The sequence below is a fragment of the Ictidomys tridecemlineatus genome, chromosome 13, assembly GCF_052094955.1.
Source record: "Ictidomys tridecemlineatus isolate mIctTri1 chromosome 13, mIctTri1.hap1, whole genome shotgun sequence".
Classification (NCBI taxonomy): Eukaryota; Metazoa; Chordata; class Mammalia; order Rodentia; family Sciuridae; genus Ictidomys; species Ictidomys tridecemlineatus.
The window spans coordinates 90,003,830-90,023,050 of record NC_135489.1 but is presented as its reverse complement, the minus strand read 5'-3'; the positions used below and the strand labels follow the sequence as shown (position 1 = coordinate 90,023,050).

The following is a 19,221-nucleotide window of genomic DNA, read 5'->3' as shown; positions in this document are numbered from 1 at the left end:
TCACCTCGCCCCTCGCCGGGCCGCCCCTCGCCACGCCCCCGCCGCGCTGGCCACGCCCCCGCTAGCCACGCCCCCGTGACGGACACGAGACAGAGCCTGCCTCTGGACGGTGCCTAGAGCCTGCGGTGAGAGCAGTGCGAAAGCTTGGATATTAGTGCGAATTTAGAAAATGAAAAGGTGAAAAATATCATCCACAGCCTTCAATTTATTTAGGTCAGCTATGGAAGTTTCTCCCCCAAACACGTAGAGACTCGGATTTGGACAGGAAGGATGGATAGAGGAGGGATGGAGTTGAAGGGAGAGGTGAGGAGCTGGGGAGATCCACCAGGAAGGCAGGGCTCCACATAGTGGGAAGAGTGTGCAAAGACCTCACAGGTGTGATGGGGCAGACATGCCAGTGGTGGGAACACGAGGTAAGGAAATAATTCTATAAATTCTATACTTTCTTTTTCAAGAAGCAATTTACCTGTACCCCTCCTTGGCTTAAGTGAACAGGATTTGTTGGCTTACTGGTCACTCTTCTGTTATCTGCAGGGAAATAAAGAATCAAAATAATGTTGGTAAGAGACCCTATTCATAGACCAAATCCCAAAACTCCCAGAGATAAGGATAATTCCTCCTAGCCATAAAATGTGTAAGAATTTATGACTCAGAATCCAGTTAGAACCTGTCAGCATGGGCCAAAGTGACCTAGAGTTGTCATGGCAGCAGGCCACGAAATGTGATGCCATCCTGATGTCAGTCAGAAGTCAAGAGGTGGACCTGGGTGAGACTATCTGGAAACTTCTCTGGGAATCCCCAATAAAACTGGAGTGCAGGAGAGGCACCTATTCCTCTCCTCTCTGAGAGGACCCACTCTGTCCCTTGACCATGTCCCCTTCTCCCCTTTTCCATCCTTTCTGATAAACTCATTCATTGCCTGAGCAACATGTCTGAAATCTGATTGCAAGAACAGGGGTGTGAAGGGGCCTTTGCACTGCCTCAGTTTCCTGGAAGTCCTCAACCCTGGAACAAGTGAACAGGGGATGAGGAAATAGAACAAATGGAAGGTTCTCCATAAGACATCTACGGGGGTGGCAGGACCCCCAAATGAACCTGAAGTCCCTCAATGGTGAGGTGATGTTAAGAACACTGGCAGAGAGAGACCTGTGAAGGGTAGTGCTCAGATCAAGGATTCAGTCAGATCAAAAAGCAGAGGAACATTCTTCAGGGCATTTAATGACTTTTTTTTGGGGGGGCGGTGTTTTTGGTCAGAAAAGGGGGCTAATGGTCAAGTTAGGGAGAATGGGAAAGCAGAAACCTGGGTCAAGGGAGAGAAAATATAGACAAAAATTCAAAAGTGAGCCTGCAGAAGGGGCTTGCTCTTCCTGTTGTGCCCAGGAATGGCAAGAATGTGGTACAGCGTAAATTAAACAAATTAGAAAGATTTCAAAACAGGTTGTCCCAGCTGTCCCCTAAAGGATTGCATAGAAACAGACACAGAGGAGTGGGGAAACAACCTGCCTTTTCTGGGTTTGGTTTTGTTTTTGAGTGAGAGATCACACTGCCAGACAGAAAGCCAAAGACCTGCTTTCCCTTTCAAGGGCACATTCCCAGTAACCTAAAGACCTTCCCCTAAGCCCTACCCTTTGAAGGTCCCACTCCAAGCTGAGGACCAGGGCTCCAGTAACCTTTGAGGACAAATCACATCCAAACCGTAGCAGGTATTTTATTTTTAAAAATTCAAACAAAATTTCTGCATACAAGACACACAAATTCTCTTTATATTACATAAAAGTACAAAGAATAGTGCAGAGAGGTACAGAGTAACAATTTTTATCCTTTAACAGGAGGTTAGATTGTGGGGGAAAGGCAACTTTAACTTTCCACCTTGTATGCACAGCCAAAAGGGCCTCACCAGAGCTAAGCTAAGCCAGTGGCAGGGCCACGCCCTTGAACCTTGTCACTTCTTTGTCACTATGACAAAATAACTGAGAAATACAACCTAAGGGAAGAAAGATTCATCTGGGTTCATGGTGTTGGAAGTTTTAGTTTATGCTTGACTGGCTCCATTCCGTGGGCCTGGAGTGAGGCACAGCATCATCCTGGACAGGCCCAGCCAAACAAAGCTGCCCACAAGAAGGCTGAGAAGCAGAGAAAGCCCGGAATGAAGGGCCTGGGGCAAGATACACCACTCCAGGTCACATCCCCAGTGACCTATTTCCTCCGACCATGCTCTGCCGCCTGCAGTTCCTATCACCTCCCAATAGCCCATTAAATTATGATCTGACACTGGACTAATCCCTTGAATGAGATCAGAGCCTTCATGAGCCAGTTACATCCCAAAAGTAGCACCCGTGAACAATGCTACATTAGGGTCCAAGCCTTTAGCACATGAACCCTTGAGACACACTCCAGGTCCAAACTCTAGCAAACTTTCAAAACTGAGCTAAATAAGCCTTTTCTTTATAAAAGTTACTCATCCTCAGGCATTTCGTTGTGATAATAGAAAACAGACTAATACAAAATCTATTGTTTTGATTATTTAAAAAAATCTAAATCATAAAGATATTTTTATGTGGGTCTCATTCATTTTTTATTCTAACCAAAATATTTTATTTCTAACCAAAATACAAACATTTTAGTTTATCCATCATCCCCCTGCTTATGCACTAACATACAAAGATCAACATAGGCCTGCTTCCTTTCTTTTATGCATATAGCTTTTATTGTATATGTTTCACAATATTTCTAAAGTTTTCCTTTATAAAGTCATGCATATTTCTCATTAGGCTTTTTAAAAATACTTTGTTTTTTATACACTTGTGAGTGAGGTTTTTTAATATTGTTTATAAAAAACTTTTTTTTTTGATACTGAAATTGAACCCTGAGGCTTTTTGCCACTGAGCTATATCCCCAGTCCTTTCTATTTTTTATTTTGAGACAAGGCCTCACTACATTGCTTAGTCTGGTCTTTAGCTTGTGATCCTACTGCCTTAGCCTCTGAGGTGTTGAGATTACGGGCATGCGCCACCACACAGTTGAAAGCTATTAATTTTGCTTATTTACTTTTTTTTTTCCTGTTCCTTTACTGCACACTGATTCTTGTAGGTATATATATATATTGTAAAAACATAATCTGCAAAATATTTGTATATATGCTTTGTATCAATCAATATCTAATCACAAATACAGTTTCCCCTTCAGTTATTTCAGATAATTTAACACACACATATAAAAAATTGGTTACAAATACATTGGAAGAGTTAACTATGGGCAAAATGGGAACATGTGAGATTACCCAAGATTAATAAGAAAACTGTTCCCCGTCTTCAGGTTGGAAGAATAAAAGAAAATATAGTTTTCCCCAGGGACCGCCATTTCTGACCCTCTGAGGTGGCTGTTGGGACTTATGCTGTCATGAGACAGGAAGCTAGGAGCCAGTGCCCTGGCTGACTATGGATGTCTAAGGTTAGCAATGGCCAGAGGAGCAAGGACCCACAAACTCTCAACAGCTGAGGTTCCTGGAACTGCTGCTGGTACTGCTTTGGCAGCCAGAGCTGAGTGAAGCTGCAGTGGCCACTGGTCAGAATCTACTTCTGAGCAGGCAGCCAAACTCTCCCAGTGTCACTGGGACTGCAGTTGTCTGAGCTGCCTGTTCTGAGAGGCAAAGGTGCCTCTGTTTCTCCCACATTCCAAAATCCTACCACCACCTCTTGTAGGCAGAACCTAAGAGCTGGTAAGAGTCTGGGAAACGAGTTTGGAGACCTTCAGTTCTCTGTATTTCAGAAAGGAAGAGGGGGGGAGGATAAAGCCCAAACTAACCCTAGCACATTGTGGAATAATAGCTGTGATCATAGTTGTCCTCTTTCTGATATTAATGAAAGTGCTTTTACTGGAGTGGAATTTCTTGCAAGGTTAAGTTTCTATTTCCAGCTTTTGAACAGCATTGTTAGGAAATACTGTTTTACTGTATCCCCTTTTTCCCGCCAGTACATTAATAACATTCCTAATGCTGAACCATTATTATTTTTATTTGTTCGTTTTGTTCCGTTTTAAAGACAGAGTCTCACCATATTGCTGAAGCCCTCCGTGAACTCCAGAGCTCAAGTGAGCCTCCTGCCTCAGCCTTCTGAGTAGTTTGGACCACAAGTACACACCTCCACATTGCGCTGTTAGAATTCAGAGTTCTGGAAGCCCCAAGACTGGCATCCAAATTGGATCTTTCTAAGCATGTTGCATCTAGCAATTAGTTCAGAGGACTGAGGGTCCCTGAGGGTCCCTGAGGGTGACTGAACCTGATTAACCAAATGAATTTTTAACTTCTCTCTCATTCTCTCTCTCTTTTCCACTCCTGTTGCTCTACCACTGGTGGTTCGCTAATATTTTACTTAAGATTTTTGCTTATATTTATAAGGAATATTGGTAGATAATTTTTCCTTGTTTTTGTTTTACTTTTTTGTTCTTTTTTTTCCCTTAAAATATGTGGTGGTTTGTGTATACCTTGCTTATGTGCTGTTCTTGTCCTTTTCTGATTTATGAAATATATTAACCTACAATGAGTTAAGAAGGGTTTTGTTGTTTTGTTTTGTTTTTGGCTGCTCTGGGCCAGTTTGAATCACATAAGAACTACTGTTTTGTGAATATTTGATAGATGGCATCCATAAAATTAAACAGGCCTGAAGCTTTTGGTAATAAGATGGTTGACTTTTAAGCACCTTTTAAAATTACTTTAATATTGGTCTCTTAATGTTTCTGCCTTTTGTCAAATCAGGTTTGTTTTTGTTTTTGTTTTTGTTTTTTTAAGCAGCAAAGAGGTGTTTATTGCGAGCTAGCTCAGTTCTCTGTGTGCACACAGCAACTCGTGACACTGAGAGGCCCCGAGACCAGGGTTTGCAGCAGTTTTATACATTCTTTGGGGAAGGCAGGGACTTCACATATATCATAGCATCTCTTAGCAAATCATCACACACCACGGGAAAATCATAAAACAACTCTAAAACATGATTAGCACATTCACTGGCGGGAACAAGTTGAGTAAGGGTGATTGGTTAGTACAAGAGGGGGATTTGAACTGATTTGTTTAAGTCACGAGGGGTGTACGTGCTGAACTCTATGGTTTCCCAACATGTTATCAACCACCATAAACTACTGGGAGGGTCATTTGGCATCCCAGGTATTTCCCTCATCTGGCGCAGCAGATCTCTCCTGTTATTTGTAGATAAACAACTCTGCAGGGTGGGTATGTGCCTTGGAGTGCTCTGTGGGTCTTTCCAAGGACAAGGGTCACCCCCCCTTCCTTGGACAAGCTTTGCTCTGAGGTAGAGGCTGGTTTTTCATTCCCCCCTTTGTCTGGAAACTTGGGAACCAATCATGGTTCCCTCGGTTTGGGATCTATTTGGGCAGGCTCTACATCTTGGTAAACAATAACCCTCAGGGGACAGTCTTCAACTTCCCAGACTCACTCAAAATTGGCCTCCTAGATCCAACCTGACTCGATTTACCTATCTATACTGTCTGTCTATTTCTGGCTTCATTCCCCCCTCTAATTTTAGGAACTCCTTATTGCTGTAAGGAGAAGGGGCAATGGCTCGTTCTGGCTACTAAAGAGCTGAAAGAGGGTGTCGAACTCGAGGGGGGCTCGACGATGTGGGGGACAACATGGGGGATGAAATGGGGGACATGAGTTCCCTTTTAGAAGTCAGTTCCATTTGAAGTCTGGTTGGAGAAAAACAGGTTGACATCTGGGGATGGGTGCTTCAGCCGGGTTTTCATCACCTCTCTATTGGGGTGTCTTGAATAGGCTTATAGGGGGAATCCCGGATGAGCCCCCATATGTTATGCTCAAATTCAGGACCCCCAAAAGACCACCAGAGACCAAGATCAATGTAAGCAGCAAAGAGTTTTTATCTCGAGCTAGCTCAGTCCTTCGCACGCACACAGCAACTGGTGACACTGAGAGGCTCAAATCAGTTTTGATTATTCATATTTTCCTTAAAAAATCAATCATTTTACCAAGATACTTAAATATATATATCAATAAATAAATAGTGTATTCAGACATAATATATACATTATATGTGTATATATATAAATAGTAACTTTTTATAATTAAAAATGACATCTAGAAAAGGGAACACTTACACTGTTGGTGAGACTGTAAATTAATAAAACTAATATAGAAATCAATATGGAGTTTCCTTGAAAGACTCAGTATGGAACCACCATATCATCCAGCTATATCACTCCTCGGTATTTAGCCTAAAGAATTAAAGTCATCTTACTACAGTGATACCTGAATACCCATTGTTTATAGCAGCATAATTCACAACAGCCAAATTATGGAACCTGTCTGTCAGGTGTCTTTCAACAGAAGAATGGATAAAGAGAATGCAGACACCATGGAGTTTTATTCAGCTGTGAAGAAAAATGGAATTATGTCGTTTGCAGAAACGGATGGAACTTGACAACATGATGTTATGCAAAATAAGCCAAACTCAGAAGGCCAAGGGTTGTGTTCTCTCATGTGAAAGCTAGAGAGGAAGAAGAAAGGTGGGGGGATCTCATGAAAATCAAAGGGAGATCAGTAGAGGAAAGGGATCAATGTAGAGGAATTGAGGAGGGAGGGGAAGGTGCTGGGGGTGATACTGGCCAAACTATATTGTTATATTGTGTGCATGTATGAATATATAACCACAAATCCCCAACACTGGGTACAACTATAATGCACCAATAAAAAATTAGAATTTTTACATATCTAATGTAATGTCTTTCTCTTGTTTCCATTAGTTTTTGTCTTATTACCTTTATCTTTACCATTTTAACCCTTTTTAATTACGTATAATATGCATTCCAAAATGTACACATATCTTAAGTGTATTCACTGGATATTCACAAACAGAAACACCCATACAATCTTTATTCGATGGAGAAACAATTTCACCACAAATGAGAAATAAACAAGAGAGGGAAACCCCTGCACCCACAAAGAGCTCTGGTGGATAAACCTCTGAGTGGGCTGGAAAAAATCCCATGAAAATATTTATGTCCCACATGAATGCTCACCTAAGGGTCACCTCAGCAGAGAAGGACTTCAATAATTGAGTGCATAGGATGTACCCATTCTGTGACTAACAATGAGTCTCCTTCTGCAGCCACCCTGGTCACCACCCACTGAGCTCATGAATAAAGTGGCCATGGTGGTAGTAATGAAGGTTGTACAGAGGCTCAGCAACATGGATTTGCACTCACTGAGGCTGACCTGGCCATGACCACCATCGAATGCCTCTGTCAACAGCAGAGATTGACACTGATTCCTTAGTACAGCATTGTTCCCCAGTGTGGTGGACTGTTTCCATCGTAGAATTTTATCCTTCTTAGAATTGACACATTCCATATGTGGATGTGCCTTCACCCTCCCTGTATGCCATGCTTCTGCCAAAACTACCACCTGTGGACTTGCAGATTGCCTGGTCCACCATGATGGTGGATTTCACATAGCTGTGCTTCTGAACAAGGAACTCACTGCTCTGTGTGCCCACACTCATGGAATCCGTGGATTTAACAACGTTTCCCTCCATTGACTGAAGGGTGAAATGGCCTTTTGAAGACTCAGATGTAGCACAGTGACGGGCTATATCTTGCAAGGCTGGGACAAGGTTCTCCAGAATGCTGTATATTCTCTGAATCAGCATGCAACATATGGGCTGCTTCTCCTGCAGCCAGCAAATGCAGGTCCAGGAACCAAAGGGTGGAAACGGGAATGGCACCAGCCACAATTACCCCTGGTGACCTACAAAATTTTTGCTTCTTGAATGGTGACCTCATGCTCTGCTGACCTAGAAGTCTTAGTTTCAAAAGGAGGCTTGCCTCTACCAGGAGACACAGCATCCCCAATGAACTGGAACTTCAGATGCCACCAGGTGCTTTGCTCAGGCCTCTGAACCAACAGATGCTGTGGGAGGACTGATCCTGGCTGCTCAGGGCAGACTGGGCAGCCACTCTACAGTGGAAGCAGGGGATAGTACATCTGGAGTGCAAGAGCTCCTGTGGGGCATCTCTTACTGTTACCATGACTAAGGTCCATGGAAAACCACAACAGTCTAATGCAGATGGGAACAATAATGGCCCAGACCTTTCAGGGATGAAGATGTCATCATCTCACCAGGTGAAGAACCACAACTATCTGAAGTGCTTGCTGAGGGCCAAGGGAATGTGGAATGACAGTGGAAGAGGGTGATTATTACAAATACCAGCTAGGATACTAGCTACAAATCCCAGCCACATGGCTGGTTACAGAAATTAAGACTGTCACGAATATTTCTTTTTTGGTTACAAATGTAATCCTTATACATAATATCTTTGCTTCCCTTCCCTCTCTTATTCCTTTATATAACCTAAGATGTACTAACTTTCCATGGTAGTTTTTAAATTTCAGGATGTCAAAGAGAAGAGGGCTGGAATTGTGGCTCAGTGGTAGAGCACTTGGGTTTGATCCTCAGCACTACATATAAATACATAAATAAAATAAAAGATCCATTTACAACTAAAAAAGAATAAAAACAAAAACAAAAAAGGGAAGATAAGCATTGCCCAAGGATTTGCCTCCTCTTCTGGGAAGGAGTGAAGTTTCGTACTCAGGATAGCTGTATCAGGTTAGGTGGAAATTTGATGTTGTTATTGTCTTTATTTGGAGGAGATTAAGTGTGACTTAAGAAGTTAGGTACAGCCAGGCGTGGTGGCACACGCTATAAACCCAGTGGCTCAGGAGGCTGAGACAGGAGGATCTCAAGTTCAAAACCAGCCTCAGCAATGGCGAGGCACTAAGCAACTCAGTGAGACCCTGTCTCTAAATAAAATTCAAAATAGGGGCTGGGGCTATAGCTCAGCGGCAGAGCACTTGCCTACCATGTGTGAGGCTTTGGGTTCAATCCTCAGCACCACATAAAAATAAAATAAAGGCATGCTGTCTATCTACAACTGCAAAAAAAATTAATAAAAATAAAATACAAAATAGGGCTGGAGATGTGGCTCAGTGGTCGAGTGCCCCTGAGTTCAATCCCCAGTACCTAAATAAAAAGTCAGGTACAGTAATGCCAAATCAATAAGGGTTGCCTGTAATGGTTCACTTTATGTGTTACCCTGACTAGGCAGTGGTGCCCAGCTGTTTGCTCAAACACTAGAGTAAGTGTTGCTGCAGATGTAATCAGCATCTACAGAAAATTGCCTTTGATAAGATTAGCCTTGGGGCTGGAGTCATGGCTCAGTGGTAGAGCACTCGCCTAGCATGTATGAGGCACTGAGTTATATTCTCAGCACCACATATAAATAAATAAAATTTTTTAAAAAAGATTATCCTTGATAATGTAGATGTGTCTCATCCATTCAATGGAAGGCCTTAAGACTAAAGTTTTACAGGGAAGGGGAAGGAATTTCACCTCTAAACTGACACAGAAATTCTACCAGAATTCCTATCTTGCCAGACCCCACAATCATATGAGCCAATTCCTTTAAGTCCCTTTAAAAATATATCTGTGGGGCTGGGATTATGGCTCAGCAGTAGAGGGCTCGCCTAGCATGCGTGGGGTCCTGGGTTTGATCCTCAGCACCACATAAAAATAAATGAATGGAATAAAGGTATTGTGTCCAACTACAACTAAAATATATATATCTGTATCTATCTCCTGTTAGATCTGTGTGAGTGGAAAACTGCTTCAATTAGTTTCTCTTGTTTTTTGTAGTTTCACACTTAGAAATACAAAGGATATTTCCCTTAGGAGCAAAATATCCCTTACCAAATATTCCTTATCAAATATTCCTTCCCTTGCCCCTCTCCCGTTATAATTGAGAGATTCACCTCTATTTTGCCCAGGTGTAGCCATTCAGCTACTGATGGACTTTAGAATAGGTCGGCCCATGTGCCCATCTGAAGGTCCTTATCAGACATCACCAGTAGGTGGCGCTAAAACAGCTCCTATAAAGCTTTGAAGGGCTCTAACTTCAAAAGTCCCAGGTGTAAGCAACCTCTGAAATTTTCTGTGGACTGCAACAGCAGCAGTGTCTTGTCGAATTGGAAATGAAATCTTTACATTTTAAATCTGACACTATTTGACTGAATCAACTTGGCCTGTTTATTGAGGACACAGGAGGTCTGGATGTGTTGCTTTGCACTGAGTCTAGCACTAGGGAGCATAGACGCCTTAGAAGGGCCTGAGGCTTCACCCTGTTTGCTAGCTAGTGAGTTGGGCTGTCAGTTCCTTGGGTACTGGAAGAAGCTGTGCAATTCTTCCCAACAGTAGTAGTAGCCAGAGTATTCGTATTTCTTGCCCCTGAGCGCAGGCATAATGAAGCTGGACAACACCAGCATACTTAAGGTCTTATAATACAAGAGGATCTCTGAGTTTGGAGACCCTGAATATTTGGTAAGAGATATTTTGCTCCTGAGGGAAATATCCTTTGTATTTCTAAGTGTGAAAGCAAACTGCCTTTGAGTTGGAGAAAGACACCATTGTTTGTCTTCCAAGACTTGACTTTACGTCCTTGAGAAGATAATCCAGAACAAGGGAAAACCAGTTCCTTGCTTGCAAGACATGCAGAACTGCAGGACATCCACCCACTGAGAGTTATCTCACAACCAAAGGAGTGTGGAAGGCAAGGGAAAGTTGGGAGGGCCAGGAAGAGCTCTAAACTGGGAAGCCACTCTTATGGACAAGCAGTAACTTTGGGCTGGGGATGGAGGACTTGATGTCTTTCCTTTGAAGGGGTCAGATGTGGCTGCAGAATGACATCTCTAGCCTCTTGAGCACTGATCTTGATCCTCCAAGCCAGGAGGCTGCAATCTGGGCAGTAGTGGATGCCTGAGGTCTGCAGTCTTGGGGGTGCTCCTGTCTGAACCTATGGGGAGCAACATTCTCTCTCTTCTCCAGCAGGCTGTCACACAGACACCCTTGGGCTCTCACTCTTGAGCTTAGAGGAGAGAACCTATCTCACCAGGAGCAGCCCTGGGGCATGTTTTCCTTTCTGAATGAAGCAGAAGAAGAGGGAGAAGGTGGTGCTACAGCTCCTACAAAGTCCGAGTTTCCTCATGGAGGCATGAGGAAGCAGCCCTTGAATGGGATGAGGGGTGAGCCTCATCCCATTCAACCACTTTGAAGCAAAGTGGTTGTCTTCAAGCTACTTCAAGACTGGCCAGTCTCAGCCATAACCTGCAGGAAAGACAGGCCCTTAGTGACATTTATGACAAGAATTTAGTGCTCAAGCAACACAACAGAAGACAGTTTTGTGTCCCTCCTTAGATTGGTTGGGCTGGAGTGTGAGGTTCAGATGATGGATCCCGGCCAAGGATGCAATACAGACAAGACCAGGGACCTTTGTGTTCACCCCGCAGGCCGAGGGGAGCAAGTCCACCCGTGGGGAAACAGTTGACTGCAGGAACGTCCTGGAAGAAACCAGAAGACTGAGAGTGCAGGGAAGAATTAACAGCCCCTTTCCCTGTGTTCTTTACCATGTAAGCTCTTGGAGACAGAGAGTGCAGGCATAGGAGGGGCTGTGGTGGGTCCTCCAGCACACGTTATTCCAACTCTGCTGGTGCCCACTTCTCATCCTCACATACTAGGAGAGCTGAGAACACGAGCCTCTAAAGTCTTGCTCCCTGTCCTCCACCTCCTGTCCCATTAGTAGCAAAGGACAGTGGCTGTTCTCAAGTTCTCACACTGTAACGGGGCTTGCTGTCCTGGGACCTGAGAAGGGAAATTAAGTTCTCTGTTAATGCGATCACCACCCCTGGGCCTGGTTATCTGGGACAGCTGATGTAATGCTGTCATCTGGGGAGATGACAAGCATTTTGTAGGTCACTTTTAAAAAATCGTTTGAGACAAAAGAGGAAACTTTCTAAGTCCTTTGGGTTGCAGTGTTTGGCATAAGGATTTTGTTCTCTTTTTGACATCTGAAAAAAGTACATTTCCCAAAAGGACAGTGAAGTAAGCTGAAAAATCATCCTCTCAAATACATCCCCATCCGAATTCCCAGGACTGGTGAATGGGTCACCTTATGTGATGAAGGAACTCTGCAGGTGGGATTAGGACAAAGATCCTGAGATGGGGATGGAGGAGGATCAGAGTCAGAGAAGAAGGTGATGTCACGAGAAGCAGAAAGTATAGAGAAGCGACCATGAGCCAAGAGATGTGGCCAGTCTCTAGAAATTGGAAGAGGCAAGGGAGATACTGTGGTCCAAGTGATTGTATCCTCCAAATTTGTGTGTTCCATTTGAACCCCCCAAAGTGATGGCATGACAAAATGGAGCTTTAGGGACGTCAGGAGGGTGGAACCTCATGGTTGAGATTAGCATCCTGATAAAAGACAGCCAGCCCTCTTGTCTACCATTGAAGTTACAGGGAGAAGACGAACCCCCACCACACATCAAATTTACCTTGATCTTGGACTTTCCAAGCTCTGGAACTGTGAGAAATACATTTCTGTTGCTTATAAGTCGTCCAATTGATGCCATTTTGCTGTAGCTGCCCCAACAGATTATGAAGGAAAGATGTTCTCCTGGAACTTCTAGAGGAACACAGTACTACCAGCGTTTTGGTTTTTAGCCCCTTAAGACTAACTTTGAACCTCTGATGTTCAGAATGTAAAAGCATAAATTGAGGTTGTTCCAAGCTACGTGTGTGAGAGCTTGTCACAAGGCGAGCACTGGGTTTTAGTGAAAGGGGCTCCGGAGTCCTCCCCACCTTAGGACCTTGTGCCGCCTGAGCCCTGCTCCTCAGCTGCACTGCTCACTGGACATGCGTGGGGGAAGTCGTGAAAGTCCTCTTACCCACGATCTGCCCAGGTCACCCTGCATTGTCATCATGGATGAGTTTTTTCTGTTTTCGGACTTGATGTAAATGGTATCACAAGGCATTTCTGGTTTTGGTGGGTCTGCTTCTTTTGCTTGAAATTAGGTTTTTGAGATTCTTCCATGTGGTTGTATATCTATTTTTACTGCTGAGTAATGTTTGATATATGGATATATCACAACTTGCTTATCCATATCAATATTGATGTATTTGGGAGTTGTTAGCAGTTTGGGGCTGCTATGAATAGAACTTAGAGGGACTCTACTTATTTACTTATTTTTACCAAGTTGAGGATCCCCTCCAGGGTCTTGCTCTACCACTAGACTCCATCCCAGGCCCTGCGTCCTGATTTTAAAGCATGGCTACACTGTCTTTGACACGCCTGCATCAGACGTGGTCTTTATGTCCCCTCCTGCCGTAGCCCACAGGCTTGTGATTGCTTCAGTTCACAGAGAATAGCGGCAGGGACAACATTGTGGACTGAATCCTGCCCCCCCACCACCACCATTCCTATGTTGAAGCTCTACCCCTCAGTATTACTGTATTTGCAAGGAGAGCCTTTAGGGAAGTAATTAAGGATTAACAAGTTCATAGAACAGGACCTAATTCAATAGGCCTCATGTTGCATAAAAGGAAAAAAAACAAATATAGCACATTCTCCCTCATTTGTGGAAGCTAAAGAAATTTGGCCACTTACAAGTAGAGAGTAGAATAGAGGTGACTAGAAGCCAGGAAGGGGAGTGGGAGGGCACAGTGACAGGAGGATCATGGGTACCACTGCAGTTAGGGTGGAAGTAGTTCTAATGGAATAGGATAACTAGGGCTACAATGTTACCCATTTCAACCTAACTAGAGGAGAGCGGTGTGAAGGGTCCCAACGGGCAGAAATGTTACCATCCCAGGAAATGGCTGTGCTAATTACCTGATTATTCATGTACTGAATTACAATACGTATCCTATATGTACAAATATTATATACCAATTAAAAATTAGAAACAAAAAGAGAGATCTCTCCCTCTCCCTCCACATGGAGGGAAAGACAAAAGTAGACATCCGTTAGCTGCCACCCCACCCTGGTGGCACCTTGACCTTGGACTGCCCAGCCTTGAGAACTGTGAGAGAGCAAGTACCTGTGGCTCATTCCCAGCCTGCGGCACAGCAGGATAACCACACAGACTAGCATGGACAGTGTGGCTCTTCAGGGGATACAATCCATAAGGCCATGTAAACAAAAGGGCCAGGCAGCTCTTTGACTGAGCAGCCATGGGAAAAGTCTGGGACCCTGAGACCACCACAAGGATGGACACTGGTTGAAAGTCCTGGCGCAGCCTTAGGCCAGATGGGTGAATGAGCCATCTGGGGACCAGCCATGGCAGACGCTGGCCATCCTGGGGCAGATAAAGACTGCTGCACTGTGGCCCTTCTCTGTTCTGACCACAAGATCTGTGAGCAGGAGAAATGTTGGCCGTCGCCCCTGACCTTGGGAGGGTGTCAGTCTTTGGGAAACTGTACAGTAACTTCCATGCCCACTCAGTAGGTGGGAGTGCAATCCTTCAGGCGACATGTTGACCTATGTGGACTGGCCACAGCTCCCTGGCACAGCCCACTACCTGACACCCTCCACAGCTGGGAGTGACAGTTTCAGTTGCTCTGCATCTTTGCCGACCCTGGGGGTGCTGGCCTCTTCAATGTTAACCCTCCTGGTGAGTATGAAAGGACATCTCTTTGTTATTTTATTTTCAGACTTGATGACAAGGACATCTTTTGGGGGGCATCTTTTCAGGTATTTATTGGACATTTGTGTATTTTTTTTGTATGAAGCATTTGTTCAGGCCCTCACCTATTTTTAGACTCTAGGTGAAATGTCTTATTAATGTTCATTCCTGGGGATTCTTTTCTTGTTTTTTATTTTTAGTTGTAGATAGACACAACACCTTTATTATATTTATTTGTTTTTATGTGGTGCTGAGAATGGAACCCAGTACCTCACACATGCTAGGCAAACACTCTATAATTGAGCCACATCCCCAGCCCCCCTCCTGGGGATTCTTTATAGATTCTTGACATAGGACATGTCAGATAAATAAACTGTGGATTTTCTTTTTACTGTAATATGTATTTTATTTATTTTTCCTCTTTTTCTTTTTTCACACATTTTTATTGGTGCATTTTTAGATGTACATAAAGGTGCTATTTGCAGTTACATATGGAGACATGCACTCAATATAACAATATAATTAACTGTGAATGCTTTGTCCCAGTCTGTGGGATATGAGTGTTTTCTAGAGTGCCCATGGTGATTCCAATGTGTGGCCAAGGTCAAGACCCCCAGCCTAGGACTCATTTTCTTTTTCTCCTAGGATGACAAAGGTGGGTTCAGTGCACAGGTATGGAGTCAGACTGCCTGGCTTTGGCTGGCCTTCAACACTTGTCTGCCATGTGATGTTTTGCAAGTCACTTAATAATTTCTTAGGAGGCCAAGGCAGGAGAAGCCCTTGAGCCCAGGGGATCAAGATCAGCCTGTGCAACATAGCAAGAACCCGTCTCAAAAAATAAGCAGGGTCTTGTATTTCTGATACACTTCCAGGAGGTGCTGACACTGATTGCATGGAGCATATTTTAAGCAACAGGCACGTACCCTCCATTTTAATGAATCAACTAGCCACATGTCTCATTCTTCAATAGTCATTATTTTATTCACAGATATCTGAGCAGAGAAGTTGGCTGATACCACCAGATACCACCACCTAAGGGTAAGTCTCCCTGATCTGCCAAATCACGGCCCATTTTGCCTGAGATGCGGTCCTCTTTTCCTAGGAATAATTAGGGGGGTAGAGCTAAAGAACACAGGTGAGAAAAACGTCCTTGCACCAGAAGAGGTCTTCTCCTAACAGCCTCCAAGACAGGCAGCTGGAGAGGTGGTGGGGAGTCGGCCTCAGGTTCACCAGGACTTCTGTCTTGGAGGAAAGAAGAAAGTGTGACAATGTAGAAAGTGTGACTTACAGCCTGGGAGCAGGGCTCCACTGTGGCCTGGAGATTGCCTCTCGTTCTGGACCTATCTACAAATGTGTCGGTGTGTGTTGGTGCCACGGTAGGGAGTGATTGAGATGCAACAGGTGCACTGGCCTCAGGATGTTCCACAGGCAGCAGGGCTGAGGGACCTGTCCACACTGAGACATTTGCCCACAGGAGGAAGTGGTGTGGCACCTTCCAGCTGGGCAGGAAGGTTCCGGATTCCCCAAATCCTCCCTGAAACTCAGCTGTCAGTGAAACTCCCTGAAGAAGCAAGAGAAGCACACCAAGTGGACATGCTTAGGGGCTGTCCTCTCTCTGGACCACTCCTGATTTCTCCCATGGGACTGTGCTCCAGACACAGGTGTGTGCAAGAGCAGCTGTCTCTGACTGCTCCCAGCCGGCCAGCTGCAGAGATCAACTCCCAGCCACCCATCAGGAGACAGAGCAGCTCCCAGGAGTTGGGAGAGCTAGTCCTCTAGCACATGTGTCAGTGGGGCATGAGTCTGTCTTTTTTCTATTTTACTTTCTTTGGTACTGTTCTCATCTCCTATCATCTTGAGGCTCATTCTACTCCATCATTTGTCCAGATGAGAGCCCAGTTCCCACATTTCTTGCCCTAGACCATGTCTCCTGAAGTGTTCTGGTTGCTTTTTGGTATCTAGAATCACTCCCAAGGAGCAGGGGCGTGCGGAGGGAAGGAGGCAGGTTAGGGGTCCAAGCAGGCTGACCTTGAACTGGGAAGTACCAGATCAGACCCCTGACAAGTAGTTGTTCCAATCATCTGTGCCCCGTGGCCTGACCTTTGTGTATTGGACTGTCTCTCCTAGGTTTGAGCCCCCAGAAGTGCAAACAGTTCCATATTGAACTAGGAAGAGCCACACTGAGCAGAGACCTGGCAGAAGCTACCAATGCCCCAGGTTTCCTGCTGCTGGGTGCCCTGTCTCCCCCTTAGCCTCACGTCTGTTATTCTGCTGCACAAAAGATGGCACCTTTGGCCTGAGTACAACAGAGAGATGGGAGTAAACCAAGCTATCACAGACAAGGTCAGGATGGTAAACGTTAACTCATTTAAGGTCCAAATTTTGGGAGAGAGATTGGAATCTAGGCCCACTTTTGGAACAGAGAGAATATTTCCATTCAATCTCCTGAGGTTTTCCTGCATCAGGACCCTCCTGACGACGATGAGAATAGCATAAGAGGATAATCTGCCAGGCAATTATTAAGTGTTTTCCGAAAGTGATGCTGCTTTGCAAAATGTTTTAAAATAAATTGAATGTGCTCTTCCATTTAGAGATGAGGAGAAGCGTATCATTTGGCTTCATTTAATAATGACTTAGATGATGGTAAGAAGAGCAAGTAAATTCAAATCAGATTATTGATTTTCAAGACCATAACATAGAACTCCATCCAGAGGAAAAAAAATGACATATATTTGTCTATCTGAAGAAATTTTTATTCTTAGAAAGTTGCATGAAAAACACACATCAGCCACTGCTCGTGATGAATGAAGAAGTCGACTTTGTTATTCATGAAGTCCTCCTGGAGTCAGGACCTTCACAATGAATTACCAGGCAGCCATTTTTCTCCAGTGACGCTGGAGGGTGACGTAATGTGCTTTTATGCACAGCTCCTGTTCCTGCCCGTTAATGCTGCACCACCTCGTGACGGATGTTTTCCAGGCAACTTATAAAACTTGCTAATAATAACTCAGTATCCATTATGTGACCTACAGCAATGATGACATTAGATTCAAAAGTGAACCTCAGTCTACAGATATTTTTGTGATTCACCCATTTTGAGACTGATTCCATTCCTCACGTCAAATTAAGGGTGTTTTACAAGTGATGAGAAGGGATAGCTACCATCTTTTGAGCAGCATGAAGGCAATTGCTTCCTGGCTGCACCTACACCACAGTTTTGTCCAGGTATGCTATTATTAAAATGTATTATATACATGTATGTTACGTGGAAAGTCCTGCATAATACTATAAATACTCCCAGGATTCTCATAACTACCTCCTCCTTTACCTTTGCAGGCTCTCCATCATCCAGACGTAATGGAAGACCCAGAACCCGTGGCAGATCCAGCTGACCAGCACCATGTCAGACACTTCCCAGGCCCCACTTTCTGTCTGCCCTCCTTCCATGTTTCAGGTTCCAGCTGCTCTGCAGGAAGCAGCTCTGTATGGCTTCAGCTGGCCTCAGGCAGGAGCAGCCAAGCAGTGCTTTGTCTCTGTGTGCCCTCTGCCTGGGGTTCTCAGTCGGCTGAGGCAGGTTGCACAGATTTAGTCCTCTCAGTGCCAGGAGGATGGAGCATTGCTTCCTGGGAGGTAAACTTCCATCTGGTAGGACACAGGGTGGCCGGCTGGAGGCCCACTGTGTCACCTTAGCTCTTCCTTTTTTCAGTCTTGTGTCCTGGATTGCACTCCCTGTGAGACGGGACCCGCTGGCTCTGCTCAGGCTCTGCCTTCTGGGTCTTCCAAACGAAAACAAGTGCACACCACTGGTGGATATTCCATCTCCCTGCTTTCATCTCCTCGTGAGGGTGCTTGGAAGAATAAGCACAGATCGTGTAGGGGACAGCATTTGTGGAGGGCAGCGTCGCTGCATTATCCTGTTCCCCATCAGGGCTCAACTTCAGGTTCCATACTTTTTGGGTTTCCTACCATCTATTATGTGCCATGCCCTACAGCAAAGCAACACTATCTGCTAGCCTTGACTCCTTGCAGTTGTTTGGTATTTTTTCTTCATTGTCGTACTTGGCTGGTCCTCCTTGCAACTAAGTCAATATGCACTTTGTGCATCTCACTAACTCTTACTGGTGTGCCCTTATTCGTTTTGTGCACACTTGGGACATGTCTCTGTCAGTTGAAGCTTATCATCTCTGAGAAGTCTTCTTAATTACCAGTGCTCCATTACAATACCCAAGTGATGAGATCTCACTTTATTTTCAAACCATTTATGGGCTGAAGTGGGATTTGGTATATGAGCAAGTGACCAAAGTAATTCAAAAGGTATACCTTTATAATTATATCGGAACTGAAATGTTTGCTATAAGATAGAATTTGGTATTTGTCACATTTGATGCATGTGTCACTTGGGTTTTTTTGGTTGCCATCTTAAGCATAGGCAGAATTTATTGGAAAGTTATTGAGACTCAGAATCAACAAGAAGCTAGATATCTGACTTGGAAAATGGGTGGGAAGCAAGGGAGTGTTCTAGGCAATGGAAACTGTACCATTCATTTGCTCAATCAATAAACATTTAGTGAGCATTTACTATATGCCAGGAATTTTTACTAGTTTCCTGTTGGTGGTCATTTGGATTTCAATCTGTTGCTGTTATAAACAATATAATAACAAAATAAGAAATTTAAAAATTCATT

General features: G+C 44.3%; 1 long non-coding RNA gene across 2 annotated transcripts; it reads left to right on the top strand.

Annotated features, from left to right (window-relative positions):
* The first annotated feature begins 84 nt into the window (after positions 1-84).
* Positions 85-18,008, top strand: LOC120884820 (uncharacterized). 2 transcript variants are annotated; one of them, XR_005727178.2, is made up of 5 exons: positions 85-413; positions 4,041-14,524; positions 15,525-15,574; positions 16,664-17,761; positions 17,873-18,008. It is a non-coding gene; the product is annotated as an uncharacterized LOC120884820 (long non-coding RNA). The 2 variants fall into 2 exon arrangements; XR_013429862.1 differs by having other exon boundaries at positions 4,041-15,574.
* Positions 18,009-19,221: the final 1,213 nt, after the last annotated feature.